This window comes from Macaca fascicularis, chromosome 6, assembly GCF_037993035.2.
Source record: "Macaca fascicularis isolate 582-1 chromosome 6, T2T-MFA8v1.1".
Taxonomy (NCBI): domain Eukaryota; kingdom Metazoa; phylum Chordata; class Mammalia; order Primates; family Cercopithecidae; genus Macaca; species Macaca fascicularis.
Genome location: NC_088380.1, coordinates 180,327,813 through 180,343,461, shown reverse-complemented (window position 1 = coordinate 180,343,461; position 15,649 = coordinate 180,327,813). Strand labels below are relative to the sequence as shown.

General features: G+C 37.7%; 1 long non-coding RNA gene across 1 annotated transcript in view; it reads right to left on the bottom strand.

The window, feature by feature from the left end:
* The window catches only part of LOC102123682 (uncharacterized), a 200,894-nt gene that overhangs the window by 12,268 nt on the left and 172,977 nt on the right, over positions 1 to 15,649 (bottom strand). Inside the window, exon 3 of the long non-coding RNA XR_010587718.2 lies at positions 2,719 to 2,828. This is a non-coding gene — a long non-coding RNA (uncharacterized lncRNA). The remainder of the gene's footprint in view (positions 1 to 2,718; positions 2,829 to 15,649) is intronic.

Genomic DNA, 15,649 nt, shown 5'->3' with positions numbered 1-15,649 from the left:
GAACATCAAAAAATTTAAACGCTAAGAAGTTTCATTGCCACTCGCTAAATTTCATAGGTAAATGGTAATAATAATATCTGATCTTTATCAAAAATAGTTTTCTGTTGTGGCCAAAAACTAAAGGTGGGGGACCCCTCTGTCCCTCTTAACACACTCAAGAAACAGGAAAATGTCTTCATTTGAAAAAAAAGTTCAGGATGTCCCATCTTTCTAAAAGACTCTTACTTTGACAAGTTTAATGTAGTCCTGGTTGTCTGTGATGACATCATGGGTAAAGCAGTGCACTCAGTGAGAGCAGACAGGCCTTGATAAACTGAGACCTCTAGCAGCCCTGGGTAATGGAATCAATGTGCAGCAGTGAGGTGGAACTGCTGGATTTCTCACAAATTGATTGGGTCTGCAGACTACCATGATGAGAAAGACTCCAGGTCTTCTGAAACCATTTCCACTTCCAAAGAACTTTTTAAGCTTTTTCTAGTTAGCTCTAAGCCTATCTGCAAACAAGATGAGGTAAACTGAAGCATGCAATGCCAATGAATCAATCTAGTATTCTGTATACAAGATTGTCTCCACCACCACCATTGTGCAGTGCCTAAGATGAGAAATGGACATTCTGGAGGTCCCACCGTAATAGACTGAAGAACCTGGTGCCTGAGTATACTCACTGATTAGGATAGAAGTTTCACGCAACGGAGCGGACAGCAGAGTAGTGAGGGGGACAGGGGATGATTTCTCTCTTACATACCAAGTTTACTGAAGAGCCAATGGTCTTTAAAAACAGAATGCACCTGTAAATTCTGACTTCCACAATTCAGTAATGATAGAAAAATGTTTCAAGGATTTTGTAACAATGACTTTTGTTTGGGCAGTAAGATTTAGCAGGGGTCAGAGGAGAAAGAGTTTTCACTTTTAATTTTATTAACTTCCACTTATTTCAAGGTTTTTATAATGGTTCTGTAGTTCTTTGGTCATTTAAAACTTTATAAAACTAGTTTAGTTTTTATTATCAAAGTAAGTTCTAAGATCAGAAATCTGTCTCCTTCTCAGGATAAAACTTCATTAGAACATTCATTGGCCTGGAACTATATCTCCCTCAGGGCCCCATGCAGTCATTGTACTTTGGAAATGCTTTTAAAATGCTAAAATGATTAAAACGAGTAGTTAAAGTAAAAGGTCTGATGTATCCTCTTTTCTCACTTTTAAAGTATTTGTGAACATTGTGAACTCTTACTCTGACCATCAGGGGGTTTACAACTCAACATAACTCCAGAGTTGAACAGTAATCCAGATAGAATAAGAATCCAAAGAATAAAATATGCATGAGTAGACTTTTACTTCTGGCCATGAGGCAGGGAAGGGGACCAGATTAACCTTCCTGCCTGGAACAACTACAAAACTGGACAAAATATATGAAACAATAGTTTTCAAGATGTTGCACACTGTCTCAGTCTATTTCTGCTGCTGTAACTAAATGCCTTAGACTGGGTAATTTATGAATATTAGAAATTTATTTCTCACAGTTCTGGAGGTTGAGAAGTCCAAGATCAAGGTGCCAGCAGATCTTGTGTCTGCTGAAGGCTCACTCTTTGCTTCATAGATGGCACCTCTTACTGTATTCTCACATGGAAGAGGGCAAAAAGGGCCCAACAGACTTCCTCAAGCCCTTTTATAAGGGTATTCGTCCCATTCATGAAAGTGGAGTTCTCATGACCTAATCATCTCCTAAAAACTCCACCTCTTAATACTATTACACTGGGGATTAAGTTTCAACATGAATTTTGGAGGAGCACAAACATTCAAATCATAGAAGACGCCATGCAATAAATGACAGTGACCCCTGCAAGACCGAAAACACAGGGGTCTAGCTCTATATTTCCTCACCTTATTGCCTCGAGAGCATTTCCAGGATATGACATAGTTGTGGGGAGAACAAGGCAGGGCCTAGAGGATTCTCTGAGTTGAGGAGATAAAGCCAAGAGTCTATAGAGATGAAGGCAGCTAGAGTTTGCAGGGCACAACACAACACCAGAGAGGAGAAAGCTGCACAGAGAAAACTCCAGGGATCTGTAGAAGTTCTCTGTAAGTATTTAGCAGAATACTAATCAGGGTATGTGTGTGAAGAAACTCCACAAGTCTGGGGAGAGAACCACTCAAAAACTTAGTGGAACAATGCCTATTATAATTAGCCACACTGGAAAATCTCACATTTCACAGGGCATTGGTTACAGCACTAGGAAGGGTTTTACGTAAGTGGTGGAGATTATTAGTCCCAGACAAAATGCTTCTGTAGTCCAACCTAAAAAAAAATTAAAGCAAGACCTTAAAGGATCAAACTTTGTCCAGATAACTTCATCTCAAAGTAAAGCTCAAAAATATGTATAGAATATAAAAATATCTAGCAACCAAGATGGTAAAATTCATGTCTGATATCTAATCACAAATCACCAGGCATGGAAAGGAGCAGAAAAACATGGCACTTAAGGAGTAGAAAAATCAATTTAAACTGACTCAGAAATGACATAGATGCTAGAATTATTAGATAAGAACATGTCGCCGGGCACAGTGGCTCACGCCTGTAATGCCAGCACTTTGGGAGACTGAGGCAGGTGGATCACAAGGTCAGGAGATTGAGACCATCCTGGCTAACAAGGTGAAACCCCATCTCTACTAAAAGTACAAAAATTAGCCTGGCATGGTGGCGGGCACCTGTAGTCCCACCTGCTCGAGAGGCTGAGGCAGGAGAATGGCATGAACCCGGGAGGTGGAGCTTGTAGTGAGCTGAGATTGTGCCACTGAACTCCAGCCTGGGCAATACAGCGAGACTCCAACTAAAAAAAAAAAAAAAAAAAGAACATGTCAATAGTTATTATAATTGTGTTCCATGTATTCAAAAACTATAAGTAACATTAAATATGATAAGTAGAGACATGGAAGATATAAAAAAGACACAAATCAAACATCAAGAGATGAAAACTACAATGTCTGAAATAAAAAATATATTGAATAGAATTAGTGGCAGTTTAGATACTGTGGAAAAGAAAGTTAGTGAACTTGAAGATACAACAATAGAAATTATGCAAAATGAGACACAGAAGGAAAAACATTTTTAAAAATTAGAGAGGATTTTTTTTACTTGGACAACTTAAATTAGCCTATGTGTCATTTGAATTCCAATAGAGGAGGATGAGGACAGAAAACTATATGAGAAAATAATGGTTAAAAATTTTCCAAATTTGATTAAAACTAAAACTCATGAATCTAAAAAACACAACAAACCTCAAGCACAAGAAATATGAAGAAAACTTTAAGGTGCTTCATATGTAGATTTTCTTTTTTATTATGGTGAGTTACATTGATTTTATTTATATATAATACTGGATTCAATTGGTTAATATTTCACTGAGCATTATTTCATTTATACTCATGAGAGTTATTAGCCTCCAGTTTTCTTTATTATAATGTCTCTGGTTTTATATCAGGGTAAATCTGGCTTCATATTATGATGCTCAAAAAAGGTATGCTAAGTGAACAAAACTATAAAAATAGGGTATATACTGTACTATTTCATTCATATAAAATTCTAGAAAGTGCAAACTAATGTATGGTGACAGAAAGCAGATGAGCAGTTGCCTGGGGATGGGGGAGAGGAAGGTGTGGAGAGGTGGGGAGGGGTGTGAGGGTGGAATTCCAAAGGGCATAAGGAAACTTTTAGCAGAAGTAGGCATATTCATTATCTTGATCGTGGTGATAGTTTCACAGGTGTATACATGTGTCAAAGCTTATCAAAGTATACATTTCATATATACATAGTTTATTATGCACTGGTTATACTTCAACAAAACTGTTCAAATATGCAAGTTGGTTTTTTTATTCTAATACATTTTTTCTTGAATCATCAAAAGCATTTTAGCTCTTGAAATGTAACTCTATACAATTACCCACACAAGCAAAAGGGATGTAATCCCTGCACAACTAACACATATACATACGTATGCAAAACACCCTCATCCACAATTATTTGATTTTGAGATATGTTATGGTAATAATTGTCAGCTCTTTGACTGGGTGTATCCCTTTTTAATGCCAAAACATTTGAAGACTTCACTCAGGATGATTAGTATTATGTTAGTTTGCATTATTTGAGAAATGCATAATAACAATAAGCTTGTAGGACTTTAATAAAGCACTTACAGATACTTATTTTCTTAATCTCAAAGCATAACATATATTTGTAAAATAAGAATACATCTATTTTTTTGTAATCTTTTCTCTCACATTGATCCTTCTGTCTGTCCAGGCACTAAGACGGCAAGCATTCTCTGCAGCCAGGTAGTGTTGACCAGCAATGAAGAAATTAATTCTTAGTTCACGAGTTTCAAAGGAGATTCAGACCCTTCCAGTAAAAGGGCCACAGAAAGGACTCAGAACACAAATTCAGAAATTGCATAATGATGGAAAAGCCCAGCAAAGCAAGGTTTCCAATTGCAGAATGAGGCAGCATGCCTGGACTGAGATTAAGGACTCAGAAAGACACATTGGATGAAGGTGGGTGTGAAAGAAGAGGCCCTCCTCCCTGCCCACTACCCAGAGTGAGTTCAGAAACAAGGTTGAGAAAACTGTTTACGAATGGGTTTCATGATCTGAGAGCTCAGGGTACCTGTGCCTCTTGCCTAGTGAAGAGCCCAGCAGCTGGCAGGACCCTAAGGCTGCCCTTGCCAGGATGGAGCTGGAGCTGAAGAGGTATCTGAGTGTATAGAATCTAGGTAGAGGAGTTCAAGACCATGTCATGCAGTTTCTCACAGCCCAGAGGGACGAAGGAGTGTTATCTAATTCCTAGGTCCCGAAGAGGGGCATGGAAATATCCCACATTGCTGGCATGTGGGAACAGGCTACATGGGATAAACCAGGAGACTGCATGATGACTGCATGAACTGACAGCCAAGGAGCGGGTAGGGATGACCTTGTCTCTGGGGCTGCTGCGTGGTACAGGAGTGCTGAGGGCTGGTCCCCTCTTGACGCCAGGGCACAACCTCAGCTCCTCAGAATGAGATGCAACCCTGGGAGAGCCAGAGGGAGACTCTGAGATGATTAACACTGTTTCTAATCCTAATAAAATAGAACAGGAAAATCTTTAAAAGAGGTCAAGTCATTATAGGAAAACAGCCACATGTCTTTCCCAACTGATTTTGTGAGTTGAGAAATAGAAAAATGCTACCCTTAAGTGTTGACATGGGGTATGTAGAAATAATCTGTGCACGTATGGAATTAAAAACTTCTTAAAATAATGCCAGCTCTATCCTGTAAGTCGGGAAGAGCTACATCCTAATTTGGGTGTAAACACAGCACAGCAGTTGCTGAAATACATGACAGAGCTATGTACACATGATATACCCAAAGACCAGTAGAACGGAATAGAGAGTCCAGAAATAGACCTATGCAAATATGGCCAATTGATTCATAACAAAGATGCAAAGGGAATTTATTAAAGAAAAGATCATCCTTTTAAACAAATGTTACTAAAACAATTGAACATTCATGTGCCAAAAAAAAAAAACAACAAAATAAGAAATATGACTTATACCTCACACCTGTTCAAAAGTTAAAATAAATCATAGACCTAAATGCAAAACCTAAAAGAATAAAATTTTGAGAAGATATTCTAAGAAAAAATCTTTGGGATCTTGGATTGGGCAGAGTCCTTAAATATGACACTAAAAGCACAATCCATGCAGAAAAAAATACTATATTGGACTTCCTCGCATTTAAAAATTTTGCTCTTCAAAGTCACACACTCTCTCTCTACAGAGAGTGATGGTGGTGGTTCCGCATTTCTCTCTCTCTCTATTGGTTCTATTTTTTCTGGGGAACCTTGACTCAAATGTGTTTCAGCTGGCATATAAACAAACTACAGTACATCCAATAATGGAATACTACTCAATGATATGACAACAAAACAATGGACTACTGCCACATACGACATGGATGAATCTAAAATGCATTATGCTAAGTGAAAGAAGCCAGACTCAAAGGTTACACACAGTGTGATTCCACTTATATGACATTCTTGAGAAGGCAAAGCTATAGAGATGCAAAACAGATTAGTGGCTGCTGGCAGGGGGGAGGGTTAATGCAAAGATAGTTATTTGTGGAGGATGGGATAGTTCTGTATTTTGATGGCGGTGGTGATGGTTACACATCTCTATGCACTTGTCAAAACTAATAAAACACTGAAGAAGTAAATTTTACTGTATATTAAAATAAGATAAAATGGAGTGTGAGTACTGGACTAATACAAGGGGGCAGGAACCTAGAGCAAAAGTACTCTCCTTGTCACAAGGACGCTTCATATCTCCACCACCTCACCAATCCCAGAATCGTTCTACCTCAAGCAGCACTGCCCAGCAGAAGTATAATGCAAGCTCCATATTTAATGTCGTATTGGTTAAGTTAGAAGGTATAAAGAAACAAGCAAAAATAATTTTATATTTTTGTTTAACTCAATATTCCAATATAGTATAATTTTAGAATGTGCTCAACATGAAGAAATTGGTGAGATAGTCCTGTTTTTCATACAAAAGTCCTTGGAAGCAGTCTGAGGCCATCACCAGAGGCAGATGCTGGTGCCACACTTCTTGTAGAGTCTACATAAGCCCCTTTTCTTTATAAATTTCCCAGGCTCAGGTATTACACGATAGCACCACAAAACCAACTACTACACTGAGGAATGAAGAGAGAAGAAAGAAAGAAAGAAAAAAAGAAAGAAGGAGAGAGAGGAAGAGAGAGAGAGAAAGAAAAGAAAGAAAGAAAGAAAGAAAGAAAGAAAGAAAGAAAGAAAGAAAGAAAGAAAGAAAGAAAGAAAGAAAGAAAGAAAGAAAGAAAGAAAGAAAGAAAAGGAAGGAAGGAAGGAAGGAAGGAAGGAAGGAAGGAAGGAAGGAAGGAAGGAAGGAAGGAAGGAAGGAAGGAAAGAGAAAGAAAGAAAGAAAGAAATTGTTGGTTTCAGATGCTAGTTCAAGCTATACCTGAAGTAAGCCCTACCTCTGGATTGATCAGCAATATGAACTTTTATTGTTTTAGTCAGTTTGAGTTGTTTTCTATAAATTATTAGTGAAATATTCACAACAGATGCATTACCCAAGAAAGACTTTCCTGCTACCATCTTTACAAGTAACTCTCTAATCAGTCTTTGATAATATGGGACAATGTAGGCAATCAGAGTCAGAGGTTCAGCTTCCAGTTTAACCCTGCCACTTATCTCGAGCTGCACAATAACTATGACAGTAACTACAAGAGACTCTTTTTTTTTTTGAGACGGAGTCTCGCTCTGTTGCCCAGGCTGGAGTGTGGTGGCACAATCTCAGCTTGCTGCAAGCTCCGCCTCCCTGGTTCATGTCATTCTCCTGCCTCAGCCTCCCGAGTAGCTGGGACTACAGGTGCCCGCCACCACACCCGGCTAATTTTTTTGTATTTTTAGTAGAGACGGGGTTTCGCAGTGTTAACCAGCATGGTCTCGATCTCCTGACCTCGTGATCCGCCCGCCTTGGCCTCCTAAAGTGCTGAGATTACAGGTGTGAGCCACCGCGCCTGGCAAGAGACTCTTCATTAACTATGAGGTGCTCTACATATAACATTTTAATCTACAACAAGGAAAACAGAGACTTGTTTCTTATTTTACAGAGGAAAAATGAGGCTCATGGAGGTCAACGTAACTTGGACAAATTCTCAGCTAATAAGCTAGTTCCTTTTCTTCATAGCACAGATGTGATCATATTTATTTGTTTAGTTGTTTATTGTTGATCCCCTGCGCTAAAATGAAAGCACCAGGAGAGTGGAGCCTTTGTCTTTTTCAACCCTGGATCCTGGGTGCCTGGAGCGGTTGCTGGCACAGAGGAAGCCCTTAATAAAGATTAGTTGAGTATTAAATGAACAAGATTCAAACCTAGGTTTGCCTCCAAAAACCATCTCTTTTCACAGCTCCAGGTTGCCCCTCATTATCCCCTTGTAAAATAAATGGGGGACCCATTCACATGCTTAAAAACAAGTGTTCGTTTATGTGTCGCTTTTCATGTGCTGCTGTGGAATGAGCCTCCTCTAAGCTAGTGGAATGTCTTGAGTAACTTTTTGGTCTTTCTTCATAGGCCCTATCATGTAAGCCCTTTATTAGTCATCCTGGGTCTACTCAAGGCATTTAATGATACATTTTGTCAGCACCGTGAGTAAACAAACATTTAATCAAAACCATCTTGGTGGCAGAGACAGAGCTAGATTCTTTACAGGACATTAATCACCTCATTCCATCCTTACCGTGCCTCTGAAACACAGGAAGCAGCACCCCTGTTTGGCAAATCAGACTTGAGGTCCAGAAGATGACATGCTTTTAAGGTGGCAAACAGAGTAAGGATTATCTGACTCCAAAGATTTTACATCTTTCTTTAAAAATCACATGTTATAATTATTCTGATTAAGATTGTGAAACTTAGAATTGGATTTGGAGTTTTCATCAGAATATGCCAAAAAGGAAAAATGGACATTCAGTCATGATCATTTCAATATACACATTTGAGCACCTACTACAGTGCTAGGTGCCATGCTAGGCACTGGGGACAGTGTAGAACAAAACAGGCTTCACCTCTTCTCTCTTGGTTCCTGTAAAATGGCTGATACCTGTTCAGTCATTTCAGAGCTAATGCTCTGAAATTTTGGTGTTGGGTCTATTTGAACACTTGGTGCATTAAAGTAGGCTAAAATGCAGCAATAAATGGGCCTTGTATTAGTCAAGGTGGGCTAACTGCATTCGAAATAACCTTAAATATCAGAAGCTAAAACTAATAAAAACTGATTTATCTTTATGAAAAGCCTGATGTTGTATTCCTAGGTGGCTCTTCTCCAAGCGCTAATCCAGGGACACAGACTCCCTTCACATTGTGTCTCTGCCATCTTGTGGCTTCAGAATTGCCCTGGTACCAACTGGCTAGAGAATAAATGGCTTTACATAGGAGATTTTTATGGCCTAGGCTTTGAAGTATCATCTATCTTTTTCCCCAAGACCTATTTGCCCAAACTGAGTCACCTGACCAGCTCAACTGCAAAGGAGGCTGGGAAATGTAGAGGAGCTCATAGTATTTAGTGCATACCAAGAGTCTCTTTCATAGACTCCAAAACATCTATGAAATTTCAAAAAAGAATTTCAAAACTTCCAAATTTCTAAATATAATCCTTTCTGGGTAGCAGGGATTCAGGTCAGCAACAACTCTACTCCATACAGTCATTCAGGGACCCAGGCTAGTGGCAGTTCTGCCATATTAAAAAGTTCTCACAAGAAGTTTTAAGACCCAGACCTGAAGTTGCGCTCATAACCCCCCCTCACATTCTACTGGTTAGAACTCAGGCACATGACCATATCTTACTGCAAAGGAAGCTAAGAAATGGAGTTTATATGCCAAGCACAAGGAAAGAAGGACGGATTTTTCTAGATAGCTAGAAGATGCTACTTCACTTGGATTTTTTTAACTAGACCTGCCAAATACCAGTTACTGTGCATCTCTCTCATTGATGTCCTTTTCTTTTCTTTTTTCTTTTCTTTTCTTTTCTTTTCCTTTCTTTTCTTTTCTTTCTTCAGACAGAGTCTCACTCTGTTGCTCAGACTGGAGTGCAGTGAAATGATCTCAGCTCACTGCAACTTCTGCCTCCTGTGAAGTTCAAGCGATTCTCCTGCCTCAGCCTCCTGAGTAGCTTACAGGCATGTGCCAACACGCCTGGCTAATTTTTGTATTTTTCGTAGAGATGGGGTTTCACCATGTTTGCCATGCTGGTCTCAAACTCTTGACCTCAGGTGATCCGCCCACCTCAGCCTCCAAAAGTGCTAGGATTACAGGCATGAGCCACCACGCCCAGTCCTGATATCCTTTTCTAATCCTCTTCTTCTGTGACTTGGCATGTGTATATCTAGCTATGTCTCCAACCTGACATATCATATGGTTTCCTAATTCTGGCCTCTAAGTAGAAGTCCTTTATTTTAACAAGGAGGTAATCTGAGAAATTATTGAATGTGCTCTCCACAGCAAATGCCATGTTCTTTTGAAATTCATTCATCCGGTGATAACTCACTTAGACTTTTCTCAACTAGAGGAGGGCAACGTCCTGTCTGTTTTTCAGCACTCTATTCCCAGTGCTTAGCACAGTATTCCTGATACACTGCAAGTAACCCAATAAATATTTTCTAAATGAATGTATAAATTTTTCTTTCATCTCAGAATCTTAAAAAGTTCATATTTGATACTGGGGTAAAAAAAAAAAATTCCCTGATGATTCGTTATATGATGACACCTCCCAGAACCCTGGGAGGGCATCCCTGACCGCAAAGCTCAGCTCTTCCTAACTCATTCACTCAGATCGCACTTCTTTTTTTAACCATAGCAAACTCTGAAGAAACCACATACATTGAAAGGTCTTTAATTTTTTTTTTTTTTTTTCCTTTCTGGGAATTGCTGATCTATGTGGAAACTGGAACAAAAGAGATGTCAGAGTCTGGCTAATCCTCACTTTACAATTTTTGTCATCATTGGCGATCAAGATGGAATCCACCACGGCTGAGAAATGTGTTGCTGTGAAATGAGCCCGTAACTGAGCTGAAAAGATTTGTTTGACTTCCAGCTGAGCCACTTAACAGATGTGTGGTTTCTATAAATCACTCAAGGCCCTGAGTTTCAGCTTCCTCTTCAGGAAGCAAATACAACACCTTCTCTGTCAATACCACAGGATTGCTGTAAAAATCCCTTTTGTTTATTTAATAGATATTTATTGGTGGCTAACTATATGCCAGATATTGACCTAGGTTCTGGGGTTCTGGACATACATCCGTGAATAAAACAAAGTTTATGTGACTCACAGCTTATGCTGAAGGGAAACAGTGTAAATAAATCAATCGATGAACATATAATATACCAGGGGTAGATAGGGTTATGGGGGAAAATCACACAGAGCAAAACAGATGAGGGTCATGGAGGAAAGGAGCTTTGATTTTTTATATAAGATGGTTCAGTCTGGGACATTAGAACCGACACCTGAAGGAAGTGAGTGAGTGTGTCATGCAAAGATATGAAGGAGGAGGAGGCACAGCATGGTCAAGGCCCCTGAGGTGACGGTATGCTTGGTGTTTATGAGGAATCCCAAGGAGGGCAATTAGCTTAAGCAGGGTGAATGGGCTGGATCAGAAAGGTAGCACGAAACTAGATCAATCAGGGCTCCACAGGCCATGGCAGAGACTTCAGCCTTTACTTTGATTGAGATAGAAAGCCCTTTCTATGTTGAGCACAGAAGTGATGCATTGTGCCATTGTCCTTTAAAGATCATTTCAGCAGCTGTGTGGAGAAAAGGCTGCATGGAAGCTAGACTGGAAGCAAAGATGCCAGTTAGGAAGTGACTGCAATACAGCAGGTGAGAGATGGCAGAGGCTAGGCTCAAACCGATAGCAAAGGAAGTGGGGGAAAGTGGTCATATTGCGAATATATTCTGAAGATAGTATAAACAAGTCTTCCTGATGGATTGGATGTTGTTGTAAGAGAAAAAAAGAGTAATCAAAAATGACCTTAAAGTTTTGGCCTGATGAGTGGGAAAATGGAGTTGCTCCTTCTTTTTTTTTTTTTTTTTTTTTGAGACGGAGTCTCGCTCTGTCGCCCAGGCTGGAGTGCAGTGGCACGATCTCGGCTCACTGCAAGCTCCGCCTCCTGGGTTCACGCCATTCTCCTGCCTCAGCCTCCCGAGTAGCTAGGACTACAGGCGCCCGCCACCTCGCCCGGCTAGTTTTTTTTTAGTTTTAGTAGAGACGGGGTTTCACCGTGTTAACCAGGATGGTCTCGATCTCCTGACCTCGTGATTTGCTCGCCTCGGCCTCCCAAAGTGCTGGGATTACAGGCGTGAGCCACTGCGCCCAGCCTGCTCCTTCTTGAGATGGGGAAGACTGCTGGAAGAACGCAGAAGCTCTCACTATACTAAGACCTCTGTTTTTGAAACAGTAGTTTGAGATGCCTGTGGACGTAGGCTTCCCAAAATGGTGCTGTATGGTGGTGGCTATATGTATCTGGAGTTCAGGGAAGAGGTCCAGGTGGAGCCATCACCTTGGGAGTTGGCAGCCTATTTAAATCCTTAAGAAGGGGTGAGATCACTTCAAGAGTGAGTTAAGAAGAAATAATTCTGAGGTGAGTTAAGAAGAAATAATTCTGAGGACTGAGAGGAAACTTCAATATTTAGAAGTCTAGGAAAAGAGAGAGGCACAGCAAACAAAAACTAAGATAAGAAGAAGCAAATGAGGCAGAAAAAGGAACGAGATAGAGCAGAGTGAAGAAAGTGGGACTGGAAGGAGGGCCTGACTTTTTTCCATTTATGATGCAGTTTGGCCAAACAGCATGATGGTAGATACACACCCAAATATATCAGTAATCGCATTAAATGTAAGTGGATTAAGTAGTTCAATTAAACATCTATAATTATCAAACTAGATTAAAAAAACAAAATCTATATGCTGCTTACTAGAGCTACACCTCAAATATAAGGATATATAGTCATTAAAAATTAAGAGATGATATAAGATTTACCATGCAAACACTATCCAAAAGAAAGCTGGTATAGGTATACTGGTAGCAAAATAGACTTAAGGCAAAAAGCCTGATTAAGATCAAAAGTTTCAGGTTTCATAACAATAAAAGGGTTAGTCCCCCAAGAAATTGTCAGTTTATATCTACGTAAAAAACACAACTTCAAAATATAAAAAAACAAAAATTGACAGAATTATAAGGAAATCTAGGCAAATCCACACTCATAATGAGAGACTTTAACAAATTTTCTCAACAAAATATATAACAAGCAAGAAAAAAATCAGTAAGAATATGTAAGATCTAAACAAAACAATTAACAAATTTGATATATTGACATGTGAAGAACACTGTGCCTAAAAAAAGTATACTGCTTTTTCAAGTGTACATGGAACGTTTATGCTGGCCAGAAACGGAGTTTCAACAGACTTCAAAGGATTGAAATCATACAAAATATGTTCTCTGACCATGGAAGAATTAAGCTGGAAATCAATAACAAAATAAGTAGAAATTCTTCAAATACTTGGAAATTAAGCAATATATTTTTAAATGGGTCAAAGAAAAAATTTCAGTGGAAACTGGAAAATATCATTAAGTAAATGATAATGAAAATATGACATATCAAAATATGGAGGATGTGGTTAAACTTCTACTGAGAGAAATTATAGCCTGAAATACATAAATTTAAAAGAAAAAATATGTAAATCAATAAGCTAGTTATCTATCTCAAAAAGAAGAAAAGAATAGAAAATTATGTCTAAGAAAACCAGAAAAAAGAAAAAATATTAGTAGCACAAATTAATAAAATATAAAACAGACATTCAAGATAGAAAATCAGTATGTCCAAAAGTTGGCACTTGTAAAAGTGAAATAAATGTTAGATTTCTGGGAAGTCTTATAACAAAGTAATAGAGAAGACAAAAATTACCAGTTTTGTCGAAAAAGAAAACATCATTCCATGTCCTGCACATGTTAAAAATATAGTTACAGTTTACTATGAACAATTTAATGTTAATAAATTAAAAATTTTAGATAAAATGGAAAATCCTTAGAAAAACAAAATTAACAAAAACTGATGTAAGAAGAAATAGAAAATCTGAAATAGTCCTATTTCTGTTAGAGATATTAAAGCTGAAGATAACAAAGAAATCTCTAAACATAGATGACTTTCCTCCAAATAAATTACAATGAATTTCTCAAAATATTTATGGAAGAAATCACACCAAGCTTATATAAACATTTGCACAGACTAGAAAAAAATATTTTCTAGTTTGTTTAATTAGGCCATTGTAATCTTGACATCAAAAACTGACCATGACATAAAGGAAAATTATGCGCCAATCAGTCCTGTGAACAGTGATGCAAAAATACCAAACTAGCAAATAGGATTTAGTAAAATACAAAAATAATAATGAATAATGAGCAAGTTGCATTTGTTCCCAGAATGAAAGGTTGGCTTCATATTTTAAAATTACTATAATTTACATTAACAGAATAAAAATAAAATCATCTGATCATCTCAGTAGACACAGAAATAGCTTTTGATAAAATTCAACACACATTTATGATTTTAAAAAACTTGAAATCCCCTCTGCAGACAGGAACAGAAGGGAACCTCTTTAATCCCATAAAGAGTGTTTAAGAAAGAAAGAAAAAAAAAAAAAAAAACGCTACAGAAAGTATTATACTTAATGGCAAATGTTGAAAGCTTTCTGCCTGAGAATGAGAATGAGCAAGAATGCCTGTTTTCGCCACTTCTATTAAATATTGAACCATAGATTCTGGCCAGTGCAAAAATAAAAGGCAAGGCTGGGGGGCTTGGGGGGAAAGGTATACAATTTGGGAAAAAAATCATTATTTGCAAAAAAATATTAATTTGTTCATAGTAAATACAAAAGGACCTAAAGAAAAACTATTATCATTAATAAGTGAATTTTGGAAGGTCATTGAATAAGAAGATCAATTGTATGTATGTATGTAAAATTCAATTGTATTTCTATATAAATGCAAAAAGCTGACAAACTTTAAAAGAATATTGTTTATATTAGCATAAAACATTAAACATTAGTGAAATAAATGGAGATCTAAATAAATCAAGAAACATACGATATTCATGGATTAGAAGACTCAATACTGTAAAGATATCAATTTAACTCAAAGTTAAATATAGATTCAATGCAATTCAAACCAACATCCTGAAAGGGTTTTTTTGTGGAACTTAATGAGTCAACTATTAAATTTATACTGAAATAGGACATAAATGCCAAAGCAATTCTGAAGAAAAAGAACAAAGCTGGGAGTCTTCAACTATCAAATAACAAGACCTATTGCAAACATGGTATGTTAATAGCTAAAGGATATGAAAATAGATCCATGAAATACAATACTGAGGTCAAAATAAAGACCCACACTATGCAGTCACCTGATGTATGAAAAAGGTGCCACTGAAGCACAGTGGAGGAGGAGAGAACAACGGTCTGACTTAATAATCATACTGGGTCAATTAGATATCCATATGGAAAAAATAAATTTTGATCCCTGCTTCACACCACACATTTCCAGATGTAGATCTAACTGCAAAAAGTAAAATTATAAAGCTTCCAGAAGAAAATATAGGAGACGATCTTTACAACCGAAGATTTATCAGACACCTGCGCGTGCGCGCGCACACACACACACAAACACACACACACACACACACACAAGCATTAACCATTCAAGAAATAATTGATAAACTGGAACTATTAAAATTAAAAACTCACATTTGTATAAACAGCATTCAGAGACTGAAAAGACAAATCAAAGTAAGAAGAGATATATGTGTCATATATATGTCAATATATTATTGTCTTGCAGGAAATTTTACATATTCTATATATAAATCAGCTAATACATGCTAATTCATGCATATGCAATATATAATATTTAGCTAATACGTGCATATGTAATATATAAGAAAAATGAAAACGACCCAACAGAAAAATGAACAAAAGACGTGAATAAGCACTTCTCAAAAGAAGATATCTTAATAGCCAATATAAAAAGGTGCTCAACCTCATTAG